The sequence below is a fragment of the Myotis daubentonii genome, chromosome 2, assembly GCF_963259705.1.
Source record: "Myotis daubentonii chromosome 2, mMyoDau2.1, whole genome shotgun sequence".
Lineage (NCBI taxonomy): Eukaryota > Metazoa > Chordata > Mammalia > Chiroptera > Vespertilionidae > Myotis > Myotis daubentonii.
In genome coordinates, this window is record NC_081841.1 from 184,761,260 (window position 1) to 184,767,708 (window position 6,449).

Consider the following 6,449-nt stretch of genomic DNA (forward strand, 5'->3'; position numbering starts at 1 on the left):
AAATTACTTTAACTCTCTTGTTCCAATTCTTTTCTTAGGTGAAATGTGAATATATAAGATAAGGTCTCAAGGTTTGACCTACTAAATAAAAGCACTACACTAGATGACCTGTAAAATTATTTCTAGTTCAAATGTTCTGAGTTAGATTTTATATATCTACTAGGGGCCCGGTGCACGAAATTTGTGCACTGTGTGTGTGTGTGTGTGTGTGGGGGGGGGGGGGGGGGGAGTGTCCCTCAGCCCAGCCTGCCCCCTCTCACATACTGGGAGCCCTCAGGCGTTGACCCCCATCACCCTCCAATCGCAGGATCGGCCCCTTGCCCAGGCCTGATGCCTCGGCCAGAGGCGTAGACCCCCATCACCCTCCGATCGCCTGATCGGCCCCTTGCCCAGGCCTGATGCCTCCACCAGAGGTGTCAGGCTTGGACAGGGGACCCCCATCTCCCCCTGATCACTGGCTCTGGCCCCCGCCCAGGCCTGAGGCCTCTGGCCCAGGAATCATGCCTGGGCAGGGGACCCCCATCTCCCTCTGATCGCTTGCTCCACCCCCCGCCCAAGCCTGACGCCTCTGACCCAGGCTTCAGGCCTGGGCAAGGGGACCATCATATCCCCCAACCCCTGGCTCCGCCCCCCCACCCAGGCCTGATGCCTCGGCCAGAGGAGTTGACCCTCATCACCCTCCGATCACCAATCACTGGATCGGCCCCTTGACCAGGCCTGAGGCCTCTGGCAGAGGTGTCAGGCCTGGGCAGGGGACCCCCAGCTCCCCGTGGTTGCAGGCTCCGCCCATGCCCAGGCCTAACACCTCTGGCCTAGGCGTCCGGCCCGGGCAGCGGGGACCCGCAGCTGCAGCGGCCCCGTGATCGTGGGCTTCGCTTTAAGCCCAGGCAACGGACCCCTAGCTCCTGGGACTGCCAGCTTCGACGGTGCCCAGCTCCCATCGCTGGCTCTACCCCTACTTCCTGCTATCACTGGCCAGGGCGGCAAAGGCGCCTGATTCTCTGATCATGGCTGGGGGGCAGGGCAAAGGCGGCCCCAAGGCCGCCTTTGCCCTGCCCCCCAGCTCTTAGCTCCCCTCTGGGTTTCCGATCACTGTCAGTGGCAGGGGGCTTCTTCCTGCTTTCCCTTTCGCCTCCCTGCATTGTGCCTACATATGCAAATTAACCGCCATCTTGTTGGCAGTTAACTGCCAATCTTAGTTGGCAGTTAACTGCCAATCTTAGTTGGCAGTTAACTGTCAATCATAGTTGGCAGTTAATTTGCATATAGCCCTGATTAGCCAATGAAAAGGGTATCGTCGTACGACAATTACCATTTTTCTCTTTTATTAGATAGGATATCATCTATATCTATATACATATATGTATATAGCTTATGTACATGTGTGTATATGTATATACATCTATACTAATAAAAGGGGAAATATGCTAATTAGACTGGATAAACCCACCGTCTTCTGGACCTCATTCTGGACATCCTTCCTGACAAAGCTAAGGGTATGGCTGGCCTGAAACCACCCCCCCGGGGCCCTTCACCCAGGCCAGCCCCGCCCACAGCGGGGACCCCTACCCTGATCCAGGGCCCCCTTTAGGGAAGGCCAGCTGGCCCCCACTCATGCACCACACCTCTATGCTATATGATAAAAAGGTACTATGCAAATTGACTCTAAAAGCAGAACGACCAGAATGACTGCTGGACCAATCACTATGAGGCACACTGACCACCTCTCGGTCCCTTTCCCCAGCTGGCAGGCTCTGATCGCCTGATGGTCACCCACAGTGGGGGCAGGGCGGGCGAGCAGGCAGGAACAGCCGACCTCTTGGTCCCTTCCCCCGGCCGTCATGCACCGATCACCTGATGGCGAATGGGGAACCGGGTGGCAGCGGGGGGTGGGGCTGGCTGCGGGCAGCTGGGGAAGATGGCCCTGATCGCAGACCAGGCCTAGGGACAGTACGCGCACATGGATTTCGTGCGCTGGGCCTCTAGTATATAAATAATTCATTAAGCAATATTTTAGTAATAAATATATTTTAAATAACTATAACAAAAACACAGACCCGCAGAAAGAAAGAAGGTAATATCTATGAAATGATTTAATTAAGTAAGGAACATTTAGGGTTTAAGTATCTAAATTATAAGTTTATTCTTTAATATTTGGCTCAATAACAAAATTCTGAGTTATAACTTCTGAAGTTTTTGATAAAAAACATTTAATTTTTAAGGTTAGTTGTTAGTATTCGTAATGATGGTTTTGTGTATCAGCATACTAATTTTTTCAGGGCTCTAATTATTTAAGCATGCTGTCTCATTCATTTACAAATAAACTTATGAGATAAAGAAGGGAGTATTTGGCTTTTTCTATTTTGCTAGATGTGGAAGCAAGAGTATGTAGCAGCAACTCCCTTGGAAACTTTGAAGTGAGAGATAGACTTGGAATTAAGCTAAACAGCATAATTCTTCTAGCTTCCTAATCTTTGATTGGCTAACTCATGAATAAAGGTATAGGTCTCCATATTAATAATGAAGAAAATGATGATTATAAAAATAATGCTTGAGTTCCTTACTTTGATCAGTTCAACCTGCTGACTTTAAGCTCCTCATCCATTTTAAAAAACAAAGATGAGAGCCTAATTCAGGAGTTAGGCCAACTCTTCCCTTCCTTTTATTCCCATTCACTTGATACTGTTGTATAAATTTTAGAAACGCTCCTTAGATTCACTCCCTTCTCTCATTGCTATTTGTCGGGTCATTATTTTCACCATACTTTACATGGATTTAGAAACAGCTCCTTAGTTTTCATTTCTACTTTCATCCTCATTCCTTTCCATTTTACCCTGCACACCATTACCAAAATAATATTCCAAGGCACTCCTTTCATTTGGCCACTCTTCTCAAGAAGTTCAGCCTAATCCCTCTGTTTGATTTTTTTTATATTTTATTGATTTTTTTTTACAGAGAGGAAGGGAGAGGGATAGAGAATTAGAAACATCAATCAGCTGCCTCCTGCACACTCCCTACTGGGGATGTGCCCACAACCCAGGTACATGCCCTTGGCCGGAATCGAACCTGGGACCCTTGAGTCCGTAGGCCGACGCTCTATCCACTGGTTAAACTGGTTAGGGCCCTCTGTTTGATTTTTGAGACTCTTCATATTTGGAGCTTGTTTTAGTCAGCCTGGGCTGCCATAACAAAATATCATAGGCTGGGTGGCTTAGACAACAGGAGTGTATTTCTCACAGTCCGGAGGCTGGGGAGTCTAGGATCAGTGTGCCAGCATGGTAGGATTTATTCTGAGGTCCCTCCTTGGGTGGTAGGTGGCAATATCTCTCTGAGTGCTCACATGATCTCTTTGTAGGGGACGGCAAGGTCTCTTCTTTTAAAGACACTCATCCTCTCAGACCAGGGCCTCACCCCCATTACCCCATCTAACCATAATTACCTCCCAAAGACTCCATCTCCAAATACCAACACATTGAAAGTTAGGGATTCAACATATGCATTTTGGGAGGACACAAAAGTCAATCTATAACAGGGTTCCTTCCACGTCTTCTCTCTCATTTCTGTTACTCCTGGGTGTGTACCCCCATCTCCAGTTTTCTCACTACCAGTAACCCTCCCCCAGACACTGACTTTTACCTTTATGCTTTTGCATCTCATTCCCCAAAGCCCCCTTCTCCCCCAAATTCTTTCCTACTCTTCTCATCTAGAAAACCTTCATCTTTTGTACTTTATCAAATTGGACATATTCTTCAAGGTCCACCCCAAATTGCACCTGTTCCAAAGGAAACTTTAGAATCTTCTCCAATGTATACTAATATCCTCTTTCTATGAACTTGTACTATAGTCACACAATAATTTAGCACTTAATTATTCTCTAATTCTTTTATAATATAAGTGAAATGTCATATTGCGATTTATACTCTACAGGCTACTTTCATATCTATAGTCTTATGTGATTCTCTCAAAAACCCTGTGATGTAGAAATTATTATAATATCTATTTTACACACAAGAAAGTCGAAGCTCAGTGAGGTTAAATGACTTACCATAGTTATCAAGCTAGTAAGTCAGATTCCAAAGCTGCTTTCTGACTCTAAGATTCATGGTCCATCTACTCCATCTTATGAATTTTTACACAAGTTTTCTCCTTTCTCCGCTTGTTCTAATTTAGGTCATCTTGTATTTTATGCATCATTATAGGCTAAATTTAATTCTTTTGTGCATGTTGAGGGGGGTGGAGGGAGGGAGGGAAAACAAATACAATGAATTTCCTTAAAGAAGTTCAGTGTTTATTTCAATTGACTTTCTTCCTATTAAATCATAAAGTAGGTAATTATGTGCTAAATCTTAGTGCCTCCTTCTAATAAATGAAGAGAATGATAGAAACAAGGACTTTAATTCCTGCATTTTATCTCATAGATTAGACAATTGCTCTCTATTTTTTTTCCAAGTAAAAAAATGTTAATGAGAAACTCTGTGCAAAGATAACATATTTATTTCAAAAAAACAACATATTTTAGTTTTGTTTAATTGCAATGTATAAACCTAACTTCTGCAATGCCTGATCTCAGTATATTTTGGCCTCCCACACAGAAGATGAACTCTGAGGTTACAGTCATTAGGCTGGGGTGAAGGAGTGTGAAATAATTTAATAGTGGAAACCCACCAATCACACCTGACCCCAATCTGTCCAGACATAAGTGCAAAGAAACCACTTACAAATTCTTTTAGAGTGATACCAAATCAGAAACACTTAATGTGCACTGAAAAAGCCAAGTTAAGAATCAAATTCAGACATGTAGAGGTGTGATATCTACCACGAGAGCCAAGTCAGAAAAGGGTTAGCCCTTAAAATGGCCAAATTAAACAAGACACAATTGAGAGTAACTCATCCCTCTAGGCACCTATAAACCTACACGTGGGAACTTTTGAAAATGAAGTTAGCACCGATTGTGTCTTATTTTGCTTGGCCATTTAATGGCCTAACCCTTTAGGAATTTGGCTCTGACTGGAGATATCGCACTTTTATGTAGTCTGACCTCCCTCCTCAACTCTCCTTTTTGTACGTATATATAGAATTTAAAAAATCAGATATGGTGTTACATTGTTAGGTTTAATCAGAGTGAAAGATAAAATCAAAATATGGAAAAGAACAGAATGTGTTGAAATAACAATGTAATTAGACTACCAAGGACACACTGCTTTCTTTCTGGTCTATTTCACAATGAAGGGCTGAGTTGTGTAGTTCTGGTTAAGATCAACAATGAAGCTACTTGAGGGAATTCTTAAACTCAAGCTCACCAATTTATTGCCTACACACACAGAAGCAGGCATGCTGAAAAGGGAGAGCTGAGTATGTGGGCACAAGAAGGCATGTGTTGTGGGTCACACAGAAGACAGGTAAATGTGTTTAAATACAAAGATGGCTCCTGTCCAATTTCTTCAGTGTTTGAAACTACACTGGGGCCCTGACTTACGAGTGTCCTGACTAACGAGTTTTTTGAGATACCAGCTGTCTCTCAGCGGATTTTTTGCATTGAATTGATAGAGTAATTTGAGTTAACAAGCTCCTTAACGAGCTCAGTCTTGGAACGAATTAAACTCATAAGTCAAGGCCCCACTGTAATATATTGTGTTGTTACTGAAGAGTTGGCAGTTCCAGGGGTTGTGCATAGGTGAGAAAGAGGATCTTGAGAACATTATGAAAAAAAAGTTTTCAAGGGTGTTTTCCTACTAAGATGTTCCGAGTATACCTGTCAGCAAACTTCCCCTGCTTTGAAGGTGTAAATTTAAACATCTACTTGCCAATACAGTGCTGACTGCATAGATTATCAGGAAAAAATTTCACAGTATTTGATTAACTTGTAAATTTTTATTACAGTGCAACAGAGAAGGCATATCTACTGAAATCCCTTACACACCCAATTCTGAGCCATAATCCCAAGTGACCTCATATTGAGATACATTTATATAAAAAAACTATACTTTATTTGGGGGCCATAACCAAGTAATGATACTATATCATTCATTTAACAAGGCATTAAGTTGAAAGGAACATAAAGTTTAATATATATATATTATGTTTTCTGGATTTAGGTTCTGCAAATTGCTATTTTCCCTTTTAACATTTGTTTCTCAGCACTCCTCTGCCTATGTGAGAAATAGTCTCAATTACTTTTCCTGGTCTTATTTAAGGTCTTATCCTGGGGTTGATTCTGACACAAAACTGGTGAAATGATATTTTCTACTGTCAGACATTAGGCAAGATTTAATGCACTAAGCTCAGGAGAGGGCATTATATAAACGTGCATTTTAATTCATACTCAGTCTTCTGACTGTTGTGTAGCTAAAGGTATTTCTCTTAAAAATTTATTGGCACTTTGTTTTAGCAGTTTAGTGCTGAGGTAAATGTTGGCAAATGAACAAACAGCTTCTGTTCCAGCTTCTCTA